Source organism: Phyllobates terribilis, unplaced genomic scaffold, assembly GCF_046119375.1.
Source record: "Phyllobates terribilis strain yellow unplaced genomic scaffold, ASM4611937v1 Scaffold_7__3_contigs__length_470593459, whole genome shotgun sequence".
Lineage (NCBI taxonomy): Eukaryota > Metazoa > Chordata > Amphibia > Anura > Dendrobatidae > Phyllobates > Phyllobates terribilis.
In genome coordinates, this window is record NW_027362767.1 from 113,690,552 (window position 1) to 113,708,821 (window position 18,270).

General features: G+C 48.2%; 1 pseudogene; it reads left to right on the forward strand.

Moving 5' to 3' along the window:
• LOC141155379 (protein transport protein Sec23A-like) overlaps nucleotides 1-18,270 on the forward strand; it is a 61,012-nt pseudogene that overhangs the window by 19,242 nt on the left and 23,500 nt on the right.

Here is an 18,270-nt window from a genome sequence, read left to right on the forward strand (position 1 = left end):
TAAAATAAAAATAGCCGAACTCTTTAATGAAATAAAACCGTATCAGGATTTCCCTGAGGTGATTCGCCTATCCACTAACATCAGGGATCGGATTAACAAGAAGGAAAAAGACATCATTGACAAGAAACGCCGTAAATTCGGTAGAGATGCCATTCCAACTAACAAGCGATACTGTGAAAAAGAAAATAATAGATATGAAATCATTGATGAGGTAGGAGCCACCAGCCCTACCTCAGAGGACAGATTCTCCACCTATCCTATTTCAGAAGGGGAATCCGCTCTGACTCACCATTCTAACATCGATACACCCCACCATCAACCTACCTCCACACCTAATACCCCCAATCCTCCAATTAATAACACTATCACTATCCCCACCGACCCCCATTAGCACCCAGAATAGATTTGATCTCCTCAATGATTATGGCGAAACCCCCCCGACTGACTCACATACATGTAACCGCTCTCAAAACCCCACAACACTTTGTGTTGAAACCACTGGTAATCCTCCTCAAGTCAGAAAAAGAACCAGCAGATCAAATTTTTATCAAGTGGCCACAAAAAAAGATCCAAAAGAGGCAACAGGGGGGGAGGGGAAACTCGCCAAAAAGAAAAAACAATCCGAGAAGATAAGTGAACAAAAGACCCTAAACAAAGGTATCTTTAATTTAAGTCAATATTCACTAAAACAGAACGAAATCTCCCTGCTGAACAAAGGCCTTAAATATGCCCCATCCTCCAAATTTCAGAAATTCCAAGCATTTATTGGCATAAAACAGTTTACGCGCAAACTAGCAATTAAAAAACATTTCTTGAAAAAGTATCACCAAGCTAAATACACACAATGGATAAAAAGGTATTTCCCTACAATTTCAGCACAGCTACCGCTAGTCCTATCTGACACAGACTTGTCAGCCAGAGCTTCCTGCTGCACCCCCCTCTGGAATTCTACACCAAGACAGGTACCTAGCCAATACTATACAGCCAGCCAATAGTGACCACTGACCACTCCGTCTATAATAATACAACTACCACCTTAGCTTACTGACGCCGACCCTCTGGCATAGCCTGAGCGTCCTGCTGCAGCCAGAGCCTCGTATTGCATCCACCTAACGGGTACTACTATCAGAAACCCCAACTATCCTGAGACATCCCTGAGACCTCTCTGGACCACCCCTGCAAACCTACCTGGCAGGTAACTCTAGGCACCTAGTGTGCCAACCCTGTTACTACTGTGCTAACCTTGATATTAGTCCCCACTACTGCTACTATTATTAATCTTCCTTCCAGAACCGCTCTGGACAAGCATCCAGATCCTCCTGGTGCATCTACTTAAAATAGGACAAAACCAAATCCGTAACACCTACCACGGAGCCTACCTTCTAACTACTGGACCCTCACAGGTACCCCCTACAGCTTACCTACAGGTAGCCAATTATCCTCCATCGCTCCTACAACTGGGCATTATCCCACTAGTCTCTCCTAGACTAATCTCTGTAAAGAGCCATACAGGACCACTGTCCAAGCAAGACACCGTCTACATCATCCACCACCTGCTGATTGCCACACCAATAGCAGGTAAGTCGCAAACCAATATACAGTTCGGCCAACATCTTAACACCGAACACTCAATCCCACAACCTTAATTACCTTTTCCCGTAGATACCACCAAAGGTGAGCGTCTACCTACTGCAAGGACGACATCACCACTGGACCTACAGCCTGCTGATTGCCTTATCAATAGCAGGTAACTCCATTGGTATATCACTGACCACTGGTCATCCACTCACCCACCCCCAAAAAAAAACCTAACCAGCTTGTCTTCATCCAAGGTACCACTACCTTTAACCTCACTCCGCCTACCACAAGGAGCCATCAATCAAGTCTCCTAAAATCAACCACTCATATTGAGCACCTTGACAACTTGAAAAGCAAGACACTATCCAACTATCCATTTACTTATTTTTTATTTATTATTTATTAATACCTTTTTATCCATTGTGTGTATTTAGCTTGGTGATACTAAACACCAATATTGAGCTTGGTGATACTTAACACCAATTTTTAAACTATTCCCTTATTTTACACGCAATTTTATATCGCCTGTGTATCTCAATAAAAGTCTAATTCTTTTAACCAAGCATCTCTCCCCTTCTTTCTCCAATCTCACTACCATTAGCGCGAATTTATATCTTTACATTTTTACCTTGACTTAGTTCAAACTCGGACATTCGTGGTTCCCTGTCCACAAATTCGCTGCCATTGCTAGTGACTAGCTTTACAGCGCCTCCTACACCCAATACCATTTCTTGAAAAAGGAACCAATTATAGAAAATTCCGGCACAGGCGAACTAAATGAGGCTTATGTGCACACCGAACTGAAAAATAAATCCAACTTCAACCCCCTAAATGAGTATTCAGAAGCTCTATTGAGTTTTCAAAAAAATATTATCACTGACATACGCCACATAAGTAATAAAAAATGTGCAAAATTTAAGAATAACCTGACAACATCAGAATATAAAGCCATACGACAATTTCAGAACAAAAAACAGATTGTCATAAGACCAGCCGACAAAGGTGGTGGCATTGTACTTCTGGACTCGATCCAATACCAAAACGAAGCTTCCAGAATCCTGAACGATACACGCACCTATAAAATTCTACAACATGACCCCACCGTCACATATTCACTTGAGCTAAAGAAACTCACATTAAAGAGACTGCACTCCGGTTATATAAATAAAAAGGAGTTCAAATACATCAATATCCCCCACCCGAAAACTGCCGTCTTTTATTATCTACCCAAGATTCACAAATCACTTTGTAACCCCCCAGGAAGACCTATTATATCAGGCATACAGTGCCTTACTTCCAACTTATCCAGATTTATAGACCACCACCTCCAAGACATTGTTCCGAAACTTCCATCATATCTCAAGGACAGAAAACACGTCCTACAATTCATAAATAAAATAGTATGGAGGGATAATTATATTCTAGGCACCCTAGACATAACCTCACTGTATACTGTTATACAGCACGACAAAGGCTGTGAAGCATCAGCACATTTTTTAGAGACCCTGAGCCAGACCCCACCAGAACAAATCTCGTTCATAAAGGATTGTATGCATTTCATTCTGACCCACAACTTTTTTCTACATGAGGGGCACTACTACACCCAGCAATGGGGCACTGCTATGGGGACCAGGTTCGCACCTAGCTACGCAAACCTTTACGTGGGCAGATGGGAACAATCGACCATCTGCCCCGGGGGGGCGCTGCATACGAACCTGGTCTTCTGGCAAAGATTTATCGATGACATCCTATTTATTTGGTCAGGAGACCAAATCTCACTTAATCATTTTCTGGCAGATATCAATAATAATGACTTTCACCTTGAATTCACATCCCATACCAGCCCTAACCAAATTAATTTCTTGGACCTAAATATATACAGTGCCTACAAGTAGTATTCAACCCCCTGCAGATTTAGCTGGTTTGATAAGATGCAAATAAGTTAGAGCCTTCAAACTGCAAACGAGAGTAGGTCTTATGAACAGAAGCATAAATCTTACAAACCAAAAAGTTATGTTGCTCAGTTGAATTTTATTAAATTTTAAACATAAAAGTGTGGGTCAATTATTATACAACCCCTATGTTTAATATTTTGTGGAATAACCCTTGTTTGCAATTACAGCTAATAATCGTCTTTTATAAGACCTGATCAGGCCGGCACAGGTCTGTGGAGTTATCTTGGCCCACTCCTCCATGCAGATCTTCTCCAAGTTATCTAGGTTCTTTGGGTGTCTCATGTGGACTTTAATCTTGAGCTCCTTCCACAAGTTTTCAATTGGGTTAAGGTCAGGAGACTGACTAGGCCACTCCAACACCTTGACTTTTTCCCTCTTGAACCAGGCCTTGGTTTTCTTGGCTGTGTGCTTTGGGTCGTTGTCTTGTTGGAAGATGAAATTACGACCCATCTTAAGATCCTTGATGGAGGAGCGGAGGTTCTTGGCCAAAATCTCCAGGTAGGCCGTGCTATCCATCTTCCCATGGATGCGGACCAGATGGCCAGGCCCCTTGACTGAGAAACAGCCCCACAGCATGATGCTGCCACCACCATGCTTGACTGTAGGGATGGTATTCTTGGGGTCGTATGCAGTGCCATCCAGTCTCCAAACGTCACGTGTGTGGTTGGCACCAAAGATCTCGATCTTGGTCTCATCAGACCATAGAACCTTGAACCAGTCTGTCTCAGAGTCCTCCAAGTGATCATGAGCAAACTGTAGACGAGCCTTGACATGACGCTTTGAAAGTAAAGGTACCATACAGGCTCGTCTGGAACGGAGACCATTGTGGTGGAGTATGTTACTTATGGTATTGACTGAAACCAATGTCCCCACTGCCATGAGATCTTCCCGGAGCTCCTTCCTTGTTGTCCTTGGGTTAGCCTTGACTCTTCGGACAAGCCTGGCCTCGGCACGGGAGGACACTTTCAAAGGCTGTCCAGGCCATGGAAGGCTAACAGTAGTTCCATAAGCCTTCCACTTACGGATGATGCTCCCAACAGTGGAGACAGGTAGGCCCAACTCCTTGGAAAGGGTTTTGTACCCCTTGCCAGCCTTGTGACCCTCCACGATCTTGTCTCTGATGGCCTTGGAATGCTCCTTTGTCTTTCCCATGTTGACCATGTTTGAGTGCTGTTCACAAGTTTGGGGAGGGTCTTAAATAGTCAGAAAAGGCTGGCAAAAGAGATCTTTAATCCACACATGTGAAGCTCATTATTCTTGGTGCCTGAACTACTTCTTAATACTTTACGGGGACCAAACAGAATTCTTGTGGTTTGAGGGGTTGAATAATAAATGACACTCTGAATTAACTTTTAACGTTTTAAAAAAAAAAAAAAAACAAAAACAAAATTTGCTGCAGTGCATTTCCCACTTCCAGGCTGATCTACAGTACAAATGTCACAATGCCAAGTTAATTCCGCATGTGTCAACCAGCTAAATCTGCAGGGGGTTGAATACTACTTGTAGGCACTGTATATAGACCAAGGACAAATACAGACCCGTACCTATTCAAGACCCACGGATGCAAACAGCTTCATTCCATTGAACAGCTGCCATTTACCTCAATGGTTATTAAACATACCCCGCAGCCAATATACCAGACTTCACCGCAATTGTTAACATCCTCAGGATTTTGAAATGGAAGCAGATATTCTCACAAATAAATTCTTAGAGAAAGGCTATCAAGCTTCCTTTCTGGAATCAACAAAAACTATAGTCCAGAAAACCCCCAGGAATCAGTTATTAGTGGATAAGAGTACTAACTCCCGCCCTGCACGTAAAGAAACCAATATATGTGGCACCCCAGGGGTCTGGTTGCCACAGTAATAGAAATATTATGTCTGGGAGCAAGTGGGAGGTTTCTCTTGTCAGGAGCCCTAAGCATGCAACACTGCCCGCCCAGACCTGGGAGGGGAGGAATCTGCCCTTATAAACTGGGTCTGGGGCGGGATTAGGTCAGAGAGTCCCAGACAGAGACGCAGTCAGGTCTGGAGGACAGCAGACACAGGGAAAGCAAGAACTAGGAGCTCTGTAGGAGCAGGAGCGAGTGCCAGAGGCTGGAAGCTAGAAAGCTCGCCTTGGCTGAAGACACTAAACCCGGACACGGAGTCCGAGGCTGTGGGGACATCCAGGTCCAGCAGCAGAATCCAACCGGCAGGGGATTCCATGTCCTCTGGCCAGAGAAGCCCGGAGGCACGGTCACAAGCAAGGGACCAGCACCGCCATCGTGAAGCGGAGGCTAACGGAAGGCCCCAAGTCACCGGCCATACGGGTGAGCACCACACGGTATACTCAGGGACGTGGGCTACTTCTACCCACATAGAGCAAGGTAGCCAGGAAAGAGTGCAGATAGTCGGGGAGGCCTACAACTCCACCTGGCCAGGGGAGATCCTACTTGCTTACAGACTGACCAGGCCCCTACTGCTAACCAGTACTCCCGGGAGGGTCTGTGTTATACCATCAGTAAAGACCCTGAACTGCACCACACGTCTCTGTGTTTCATCGCCGCACCAGCACCATCAGTATTGGGACGCTCACACCACCGCTCCCATCATCCACACTAGCTGCCCTGAGGCAATACTTCTCCCGTGGGGAGTTATCCCATACTTGGCTGCGCATACAACATCAGCCTCAGCGGTCTGCAGCGCAGCGGCGGTCCCTACTGACCGCAATCCACGGGTGGCGTAGTCGGACATTTGTTATCACACTCAGACTGCCACTGGTTTGACCGCCCTGGGCACGGACCGGGTCACAGCCACGGAGGACTACAACCCCCAGCGATCCGGCTCCGGGTATCCCCTGCACAGCACAGGCCCAGGGGGCGCGTCAACTTTGGCGTAGTCGGCAGGATTTCGTGCCCGCAACCACCGGGTACTGCGTGCCTGAAAAAAGACTTTTATGCTTACCTGTGGCGAAGTTTCCCGCCGTCCGGAGCCGTTTCCCGCCATCGGACGCCATCTTCGGTCGTTTCCCGCCGTCTTCCCGCCATCCGCAGCTGCTTCCCGCCATCGGACGCCATCTACAGGACGCCGCACGGGAAGAAGAGGGGCGTGGACGCCGAAAGCGCGCGAGACCCGACGCCAGGTCCTCTACCCCGACGATTGACTGCGGAGCCGCGGCCTACGGAAGAAGAGCATCGCAAGGTAGGCCACGGTCCACTAGGGGGGAAGGAGGATGTCGGATACCGAGGGGAGCTCCACCGCCACACCGTCCGCCAGCGCAACCGCTGCAGCGGTCATGCCATTCACCATGCCCTATATCCCGGGGGCAACCTGACTACCCTAGTACTCAGGGGAGTCACATACCCTGAGTGACTTTAGGGAAAAACTGGATAGCCTCTTCCAGGTATACCCCCTCACGGAAGAGCAAAAAGTAAGCATCCTGGTGGCCCAGTAAATCGGGGCAGCCCAAAGGGAGGTAAAGTCCTGGTCACCTGGGAAGAAGAGGACTGTCAGAGAAATACTAGCCCGGCTGAAAGACACATTTGACACCCGAACCTCAGCCGAGATAAAACTAAGATTTTACGGGTGCAAACAACGGGCACATGAAAGTATAAGAGACTATGCTCTAAACCTACAAGAGGCCCTGAGAGCCATTAAGCAGGCAGACCCTGACAGCGTGGGAAATGAAGACAAGCTGTTGACCGAACAATTTATTGAGGGTCTACTGTGCAATGCCCATCGAACCCAGTTGCGGGCAATGGCCTTACAGGACCCTGACTTGGACTTTGCACAGTTCAAGGACAGAGCCATCCGGGTGCTCCGAGAACCGGCACCAGGTGGCGCTCTGACCCACAGGCGCCCTGCTATCACTTATCACCAGGACGCGGCGCCCTTGTCTGCAGGGCCTGTGGGAGCTGATGCGCAGGCTTTGAACAATGACCCGGCTACAGACCTGCACCATCAGGTCCAAAAGCTGACTAAGAGCGTTGCCGCGCTAACCAGAACTGTGCAGTCTTTACAGGTCTCTTCTCCAGGAAAGATCCAGCTGGCATCCGGACCGGAGGACGTCCCGTGGCGCCGACTGAGGAGGACTCCACCGGCCAGAGGAAGACCCAGCGACAGATACAACGAGGACGGATGACACATCTGCCGCCGCTGCAATCAACCCGGACATATGGCAAGGTACTGTCATTTAAACGGGCACAACCTGGGGTAGAGGGCCAACCCCCAGGCATAAGATCATCAGGCCCATCAAACTGGTGTGATAAATACGTAGGGGGACGTCCGGTCTTGCCTGTGGTACTGGACGGCATTCCTATGAGTGCCCTACTGGACACCGGGTCACAGGTCACCACCATCCCGTACGTGCTCTTCAAGCGGTACTGGAATGACTCGGACATAACCCGTTACCCAGATGACGACCTGAGCATTATCGCCAGCAATGGTCAGCGCGTGCCACAGATAGGATTTAAAGAAGTGACCATCAAGGTCGGTAAAGTTGAACTGCAGGCACAAGGACTGATCATTGTGGACATTGACCGTCGCGAGAGTCACCCAAAAATAACCCTAGGTACTAACGTAATCGAAAACTGTCTTGCAGAGGTGATTCTTATTTTGCAACAGGTTGCCAAGAACGCCAGTTCCAGCCAGCAGCGTGTCCTCCAAAAAGAGATCCGGGCACTGATGAAGAGGCAACAGGTGGAATTATCTGGTGGTGAGATAGGTAGCGTGAGAATGTGTGACCCGTTCCCTATTGCCATGCCCCCAAAAAGTGAGATGATGATTTGGTGCCGGGCAGCTATTGGTCTAAGATGTAGAGACTACCAAGCAATGGTAGAACCAGTCTACTCAGACAGTAGGCCCACCATTTTGACAGCACGGGGGGTGGTCGATGTACGCCATGGGAGGGTGCCCGTCCGCATCATAAATATCGGGGAGAGAGAAGTATACCTGCCCCGGTATGCCACGCTAGCCAAATTGTTCACCATCAACCAGAACGCTGTACAGGCCGTGGAACCCTTGCCTCCATCTCAACCAGAGGAAGGTAACGGCTCTAAGAAACCAATGGAGGACTGGTGTCAGCAACTGCATTTGGGTACTGACTCCACTCCCTCACACCAAAAACAGGGAGTCTATCGGGTGGTCCAAGAGTACGAGAGAGTGTTTAGTAAACAGCCGCTGGACTTCGGGTGAGTAAAGGGGGTAGAATATCACATCCCCACGGGAGACCATCCTCCCATAAAGGAGAGATACCGACCCGTACCCCCTGCACACTATCAACACGCCAAGGGGATGTTAAAAGACATGAAGGAGGCTGGGGTAATCAGGGACAGCAGTAGCCCCTGGGCAGCTCCACTAGTCTTAGTGAAAAAGAAAGACAACACCATGAGAATGTGTGTAGACTACAGGAAGGTCAACCGTATCACACACAAAGATGCGTACCCGTTACCAAGGATAGAAGAGTCCTTAGCTGCATTAAAATCTGCTAACTTCTTCTCTACTTTGGATCTCACTAGCGGTACTGGCAGGTTCCTGTAGCAGAGGCGGACCGGGAGAAGACCGCATTCACCACCCCGATGGGACTCAGCGAATTTAACTGTATGCCGTTCGGGCTCTGCAACGCACCAAGAACCTTCCAACGGTTGATGGAATGCTGTCTGGGACACCGGAACTTCGAGACGGTCCTATTATACCTGGACGACGTCATCGTCTATTCCAAGACCTATGAGGACCATCTGGAACACCTGGCAGAAGTGTTTGAAGCCCTGGCAAACTATGGCCTAAAGGTAAAACCCTCAAAGTGTCATCTACTGAAGCTAAAGGTACAGTACCTGGGACACGTGGTGAGTGCTGACGGAGTAGCCCCCGACCCTGACAAGATCACAGTGATTAAGGACTGGCCAAGACCATCCAGCATAAAGGAAGTGCGGCAGTTCCTCGGGTTGGTAGGCTACTACCGAAGATTCATTCCCGGTTTTACCAAGAAGGCAGCTCATATGCAGGACCTCCTGATAGGCCAGTCCAGGAAGGCCAAAAACCAGAAGCCACCCTTCAAATGGGAAAAGCTGGAAGAGGAGTCCTTCCGCCAGCTGAAGATGGCCCTCACAGGGGATGAAATCCTGGCGTACCCTGATTACAGCCAGCCCTTTATCCTCCACACGGACGCAAGCAACATTGGGCTAGGAGCCGTACTGTCCCAGATCCAGCAGGGGAGAGAACGGGTAATTGCTTACGCCAGCCGAAAACTGCGACCCACGGAAAGAAACCCTGAGAATTACAGCTCGTTCAAGCTAGAGTTCCTGGCAGTGGTGTGGGCAGTAACCGAACGTTTCAAGCATTACCTTGCCTCTTCCAGGTTCACCGTGTATACGGACAACAACCCGTTGACACACCTGGACACTGAAAGACTGGGTGCCCTGGAGCAGAGATGGATGGCCCGCCTGTCCAATTTTGAGTTCACAATCAAATACCGGGCAGGACGCTCCAATACCAACGCGGACGCCCTGTCCAGGATGCCAAACCTACCGGACGAAGGGGAGGATCCAGAAGAATTGGAAGAGATCGAACTCCCTGCGTTTCACCGTCATGGGATTACCCAGTATTCCCACCGTGTGAGGGGCCAGCGATCCGCTACGTTCAACCCCTTACCCCACTACAACTGGGCGGAGACGCAAGACAGTGACCCCGCAGTCCGTCTGGTGAAGGAGATGCTGACCCAGACTGACGCCCGCCTGGACCCAGACGCTCCGGAAGAGACCAAGCAACTGTGGACGGAGAAGAGCAGACTGTTCCTCTACAAGGAGAAGTTATGCCGCAGAATGGTCAATTCCCGGACATATGAACTGATCTGGCAGGTTGTGGTACCGAGACGGGACGCAGCTATGGTGCTGGAGGCCTACCACAATGGGGCAGGGCACTTCGGATGGAAGAAGCTGGAGTTCCTGCTGCGTGAACGGTTCTACTGGATAGGCATGAGAGGAGCCATTGAGAGGTGGTGTAGAGACTGTGGCCAGTGCAATCTAAGAAGAAGGGACCGTGCCAGCCAGAGGACTCCCCTGCAGCCCATCATCACCAGGCAGCCGCTGGAACTGGTCGCTCTGGACCATGTAAAACTGGCTCCAAGCAGAAGCGGGTATGTCTACGCCCTAACCATCGTGGATCACTACTCCCGCTTCCTGGTGGTGGTCCCTGTCAAAGACCTGACGGCTCAGACAGCAGCCAGAGCCTTCCAGCTGCACTTCTGCCGCCCACACGGGTACCCAGACCAAGTGCTGACGGACCAAGGACCAGCCTTCGAAGCGGAGGTCTTCCAGGAGTTCTGCAACCTGTATGGCTGCAAGAAGATAAGAACAACGCCCTATCACCCCCAAACCAATGGACTCTGCGAGAAGAAGATGAACCAGGTGGTGATAGATCTGCTAAAAACATTGCCCCTGGAAGAACGCAGTCTGTGGCCTGAGAAACTGCCCGATCTGGTGGACCTGTATAACCACATCCCGGTGGGTTCCACCAACTGTACCCCGGCTTACCTAACGCGAGCAAGACCTGGTAAGCTGCCTGTTGACCTGGATATGGGAGTCCTGATACCCGAGGACACCTCGCCAGAGGCAGACTGGGATACAGAACGGCAGCAGCAGTACCGGAAAGTACAGGAGAGCGTCGAGCGAAGTCTCTGTCAATCAAGAGAAAGGCAGGAGAGGACTTATAACCAACATGCTCCCGCTGTTCCCCTGGTACCTGGAGAGCAGGTCTTGAAAAGAAAAAGGCGGCTCCATAAGTTGGACAACCAGTGGGAAAAGGACCCATACACCGTACTGCCCTCAAGCCACAATAATCCAAAGGTGTACGTCATCAGCAAGGATGGAGGAGAGACCACAGCCACTGTCTCCAGAGACCACCTGAAAAAGTGCCCCGAGAAGTTGCAAAGCACGGATGAAGATCAGGAAGACCCTCAACCCGTAGAGGAAAAGGAGGAAATGATCAGCACCGTACTCGGTGACTTTCCCCGGTCCTGGACACAAGTAAACAACGCTATCGTGGTGCCCGTCCTCACCTTTCTCCAGCCAGCCCCTCAGGTGCCTACAGAATACCAGGTAGAGCTGGAAGAGCAGCCGGCCCCGGAGGCAGAAGAGTCCACACCAGCAGCGCAGGAGGATCAACCCTCTGCTAGTAGTGAGCCTGCCGTGACTCTAGTGAGCCAAAGAGTGCGCAGACAGCTGCCCAGCTTACCCATAACACCTCCTACACCCTGTAGTGCAGGACCAGTTAGTGAGCTCCGTAGGTCCACTAGAGTCTCTAGAGGTCAGATGCCCCCTCGCTGGAAAATCTAAACTAATGCACTGTGAATTTATCTGTTTAAATGTTTATGGTTTTTGTTGTTGCCTGTTATTAATTATGTTTCTCAGTTACCCTGCAGATTTATTTGGACTAACAGGTTATGGACGCTGGATAACCGGAACAGTTTTGTAGATAGTTGCACATTGTGCCTCTTGCAAAGACGGCCGCGGAAGAGAAAACCTGTCTGGCTTGGCCTCCTTGCGGTCCAAAGTAGCTAGCTTCAGCCTTGCAGCCACGCCCAAGGCCAACGCAAGGGGTTTGCTTTGGACAGGTCCCCTACTTCGCTTAAAGCTTCACCTTGGGTGACATGGACGCCCTCTTGTTTCACAAACTTCACCTTGGGTGATATGGACACCCGGTTGCGGACACGCCGTGACCTTTAAAGAACTAAAGCTTCTTGTAAATATGTTATTGTATTATTGCTTATACCCTGCATTTATGTTTCTTTAAAAATGTGTTTAGTCCCGGAGTACTAAAATTTACTAGGGGGGAATGTGGCACCCCAGGGGTCTGGTTGCCACAGTAATAGAAATATTATGTCTGGGAGCAAGTGGGAGGTTTCTCTGGTCAGGAGCCCTAAGCATGCAACACCGCCCGCCCAGACCTGGGAGGGGAGGAATCTGCCCTTATAAACTGGGTCTGGGGCGGGATTAGGTCAGAGAGTCCCAGACAGAGACGCAGTCAGGTCTGGAGGACAGCAGACACAGGGAAAGCAAGAACTAGGAGCTCTGTAGGAGCAGGAGCGAGTGCCAGAGGCTGGAAGCTAGAAAGCTCGCCTTGGCTGAAGACACTAAACCCGGACACGGAGTCCGAGGCTGTGGGGACATCCAGGTCCACAAGCAGAATCCAACCGGCAGGGGATTCCATGTCCTCTGGCCATAGAAGCCCGAAGGCACGGTCACAAGCAAGGGACCAGCACCGCCATCGTGAAGCGGAGGCTAACGGAAGGCCCCAATCACCGGCCATACGGGTGAGCACCACACGGTATACTCAGGGACGTGGGCTACTTCTACCCGCATAGAGCAAGGTAGCCAGGAAAGAGTGCAGATAGTCAGGGAGGCCTACAACTCCACCTGGCCAGGGGAGATCCTACTTGCTTACAGACTGACCAGGCCCCTACTGCTAACCAGTACTCCCGGGAGGGTCTGTGTTATACCATCAGTAAAGACCCTGAACTGCACCACACGTCTCTGTGTTTCATCGCCGCACCAGCACCATCAGTATTGGGACGCTCACACCATCACTCCCATCATCAACACTAGCTGCCCTGAGGCAATACTTCTCCCGTGGGGAGTTATCCCATACTTGGCTGCGCATACAACATCAGCCTCAGCGGTCTGCAGCGCAGCGGCGGTCCCCACTGACCGCAATCCACGGGTGGCGTAGTCGGACATTTGTTATCACACTCAGACTGCCACTGGTTTGACCGCCCTGGGCACGGACCGGCTCACAGCCACGGAGGACTACAACCCCCAGCGATCCGGCTCCGGGTATCCCCTGCACACCACAGGCCCAGGGGGCGCGTCATATAGATATCCCGATAATCCTACAATACAATACAATTCCAACATCCATCGAAAATTGTGAGAAAACATTGGGACATGCTTAAAGATGACAAAATCTTGGGCGGCAAACTAGCACCAAATCCGAGATTTGTTTTCAGAAAAGCTCAAAATTTGGGCAATCTAATTGCCCCATCAGTGAGAAATCCATTTAATCTTAACAATACTTCCAACATACTCACAAAAAAACTGAAAGGTTTCTTTCCATGCAAAAAAATGCAAGGCTTGCAAACACTCACTCACCTCTAAACAAAGAATTATTATAACGCCACAAAAAGAATATCCCATTACTGACTTTATTACATGTTCAACACCAGGTGTCATTTATTGTTTAAAATGCCCATGTGGAAAGAGATACATAGGACGCACCAAACGTCCTATGTTCAAACGCATTAATGAACATCTACGGAACATTAAAAATCACCCCCTATCTGTACACTATTCAGAAACACATGGGGGTAATATAGCAGGCACCCAGATAATGGGGATACAAACTGTATCAAAAAACTGGCGAAATGGAGACTATATCAAGAGCATGTCGCGCAAGGAAAGCTTCTGGATCTTTGAAATGGACACATTGAAGCCAAAGGGACTCAATACTGAGATTGAGATCTTTGCCTTTAAAGGCCCCGTCACACTTAGTGACGCTGCAACGATCCCGACAACGATACGACCTGTCAGGGATCGTTGCTGCGTCGCTATGTGGTCGCTGGTGAGCTGTTAAACAGGCAGGCTCACCAACGATCAGGGAGCAGCGACATCGTGGAAAGAATCTTTCCACGATGTCCTGCTCCTGGTTACCAGCCTGCTGAAGCAGGAGCAGGCTGGTAACCATGGTAAACATTGGGTTACTAGGGGCACACGCGCACCTAGTAACCCGTTGTTTATCATGGTTACCACTCGGCTACGGTGAGCGGGAGGTTACCGCTCACTTTAGCAGGCTCGTAACCATGATAAACAACGGGTTACTAGGTGCGCGTGTGCCTCTAGTAACCCGATGTTTATCATGGTTACCAGCCTGATCGCTGCTCCCGCTGGTCACACACAGCGATGTGTGCTGACCAGCGGGATGGCAACGACCAAAAAATGGTCCAGGACACTTTGCAGCGATCAGCGACCTCACAGCAGGGGCCTGATCGCTGCAAAGTGTCACACATAGCGACATCGCTGGTGAGGTCGCTGTTGCGTCACCAAAACCGTGACACAGCAGCGATCTCGCTAGCGATCTCGCTATGTGAGACGGGGTCTTAATGACTAATGAACGCTTACCAATCGATCTCTTAATGAGGATTGACCTATCAATTAAAACTAATGGACATCAACTATATAAAGGACCATAGGCAGAAGTTGCACCATCCTTGATGAAGAAAGCCGCAGCTTTCGAAACGCGTCGGAATTGGTCCTTCTGCCACACCGTATCCATACTAGATCACGTGCTCCACACGTGACCGTGACGTCACGCCAGGTCCTGAAAGGCCCTGCACTACCGCCGCACCAGTACGCGAGGTAACTATGGAGCATGAGTCACCGGCCGGGACTCTGCTCCCACACTCCTCGCCCCCTCTCTCCACCGCTGCAACCTTTTCACCTAGGGGAGACAAGCCAAGCATTACTGAACGGAGGTAAGCCGTACATCTCCGTCACTCAATACAGACGGCACAGCTCTCCACAACGTAACCTCCAGCCTAGCTGAGCCTCATCTCTCATCCATCTGGGTGCCTCACAGTGCCTAGCAGCACAACGCAGTGGTTCATTTATACCTCTATACTACTACAGGTAAATTCCACTGGCCCCCAATAACCACTTATTGAATTAAGCCACACTGACTCATGCTTACTCTATCCTTTAGATCGCAATAGCACCTTCAGAGCTCGTCCCTCTACAGTACAACCTGACTGGTGAATTTACACCTTCAGACATCCTGTACAATAGTTATATACACGTCTACCACAGAACGCATTGGTTGACACAGACGTTCTCCTCAAAAGCAAGTACTTTTCCTGACCTTATTAGTATCCACTTTATCAAGCCACCTTTACATTTACTTACCTATCTACCAGGTTCAAAATAAGAAACCTCCACCATTGCTGTCCTACCTACTGGTCCTAAAACCCTCAGCACCATACTTCAATAAAGACCACCTCCATTCTACAACTGGTAAATATTCAAAAACAAATAAATATTTACTCTCACTGGCTAGTTGGGTTACTTAATTCTGCTTCATTTCTTTAAAAAATTAGCCTCTCCTACAAACATACGTGGACGACCCCGCCACCTGTGTACATTCCTCAGAACCACCAATATCTTCAGGTAATTATCGCCGCTTCCTTAACTCCTCAGTAATTTCAACAGCCATCACTGCGTCCACTCATTCATCTCTTCTTTACTCCCCTCTCTTTAGCAGAAGACCTCGACTACCACATCCTATTGTGTACCCCTCTAAAACAACCGGATCATATTGGATCTCAACTGGGACCTTACCCTTATATCTACTGTTTTACTCTAAATCATATGATCCTAATTTTATGCTTCTATCCTTTTATTGTTAACTCTCATTTATATCTAATAAACTAATCTTTTTAATTATATGTATTGACCAACTTAAATTCAGCGCACTAATTTTATCAGTGAGAGATCTTCCCCAATCCCGGTCCTTAGTGCAGCGCAAATTTACCTATTTACATGCCATCACTTAGTTTGCATTAAATAGGTTGTCCACTACATTAACATTGATGGCCTACCCTTAGGATAGGTCATCAATGTCTGATCGGCCAAGGTCCGACACCCGGCAACCCTGCCGATCAGTTGTTATCGGTGGCAGCGATGGCCGCCGGCCGGATGTACTCACTTGCCAAGCTTCACCATCTACTTGTAATGGCTGCTGCAGGGTTCTGCATATCCTCCTCCTATTCAAATCAATAGGAGGCAGATGTGCAGTACAAGCACCAGTCATGACAAGTAGATGGAGCAGCTCTGCAAGTGAGAACTTCCACCTGGCGGCCACCAGCGGTATCTTTCCAGAGATATACTGGAGAGAGGAGACACCTTTGCCACCTGTCCTCCGCGTCCCCCTGGACCCCATATACAATTGTGATAAGCATCTGGTGAACCTGGGTTTGGGTTATACATTTTTCGGTGCTCCACTTGGAATATATAGCCTTATTCTAGCCAGTATATCTCTGGAAAGATACCGCACTATGTATATGGACTCTTTGTAGCTGGGGTATGATATGCCCTTGCAGGTGGACTGCGTTTTTCTTCCAGCACATTGCACTTTCTTGTCATGCATTATATTTATATTATGGATATATTAATGGAAGTTAGTTACAGATTGATTAAATAAAACTGTAACTTTTTATGCCATTTTGTACTCATGGTCTTTTCTGTTCTAAAAACAATATTGTAATTAGTCATGGCAATATTTTAATGAAGCTCAGGGCTCAAAAAATAAGCCCTCACCCAGCCCCATATCCTGAAAAATGAAAACGTTATAGGTCTCGGAAAATGGCCCGTGTCATTTGATTTCCTTCCTCAGGGCAGGGACACACGGGCCGTATAACTCGTGCGATGATGATCGCATCGCACTGAATGGACTGACCTGAGTATGACAGCATGATGGATTTCTATGTAGCTGTCAAGCTTAGGTCAGGAGCGGTGCCGGCCAGTACCAGGTTTACCATGCCATCCTCGGATGTGAAATACAGCAGTGTGTCCCTGCCCTTACTGTGCTACTGGCCCCTATTTAAATGTTTTTTTGTACACAATTGTACTTGGGTGCCATCTAGTGGCTATACCATATTACTACATTCAGATCTTTTGAATGAATTTTTATTTATGGATGACTAACTTTAAGCCATCTATTTAACTAAATCTTCTTTTGCTACCCCATTACCTATGACATTTATGTGTCTTTCACTTTATCACATTTTTTGTGTCCTCACCATGTGACCTACTACTAATTTTTGGTCTGATTATTTATTGTAATGTTGCCTATTAATTCTTTTGACTTTTTCAATAAAATTACATTTTTAATTAAATAGGCTTTTTTTACTATTTCATATATATTTTGAGCTCAACATATTCCATTTTTCGTCTTTTTGTTTCCTAACTGTATTGGGAGTTCTCCATATACCTTTTGGGTTTATGGTCCCTGGTATTGTCCATATTTCTGGTATTTTTATATTCAGTACATGTTTGGTATCTATGCACTCGTATTGACCTAGAGAAGTAAATTGCCAGATCAGTTTTACCATATATTGAACATGGTAAATAAAAAAAAACAAAAAACATTGTGGATGTGCTATTTCACTGCACTTGGAATTTTTTTCCCCGTTTTCCAGTACACTATGCGGCAGAATGAAAATAAAAAAAAAGTTATGGCTCCTGGAAGAAAGGGAGGATAAAACGAAAACGGAAAATCGCCAGGGGGTGAATGGGTTAAAATAAAATGGTGCTGCCGGCTCTCATCTTTTACAGTGATCATCCCCCTGATTTGCTGCTCTAGACCACATATAGCTCTATATTAGGGGAAAAAACCCTTCCCTGCCTCCACATATGGCACTAGGGGCATTTTTTTAAATTAAATTAAACATTTTTTCCATTTTCAGGAAGCAGAGAATTACAGGATCCGACTATCTATAATAATTCAGGTTTTATCGCCACCACAACTCAGTTTGTAGGTCAGTTTGGGGGATGGGGGATGGTTAATTAAGTTGGGGAAAGAGGTGACAGAACGGCCAGTGATGAGCAATATAATGAATAATATCTTGTGAATGGATAACAATAAACTGTCTATATATGTAAGAATCGTGTAGAACATGAAAGAAGGAAGCAAGGCGAACATCTTCCTCCTGATTG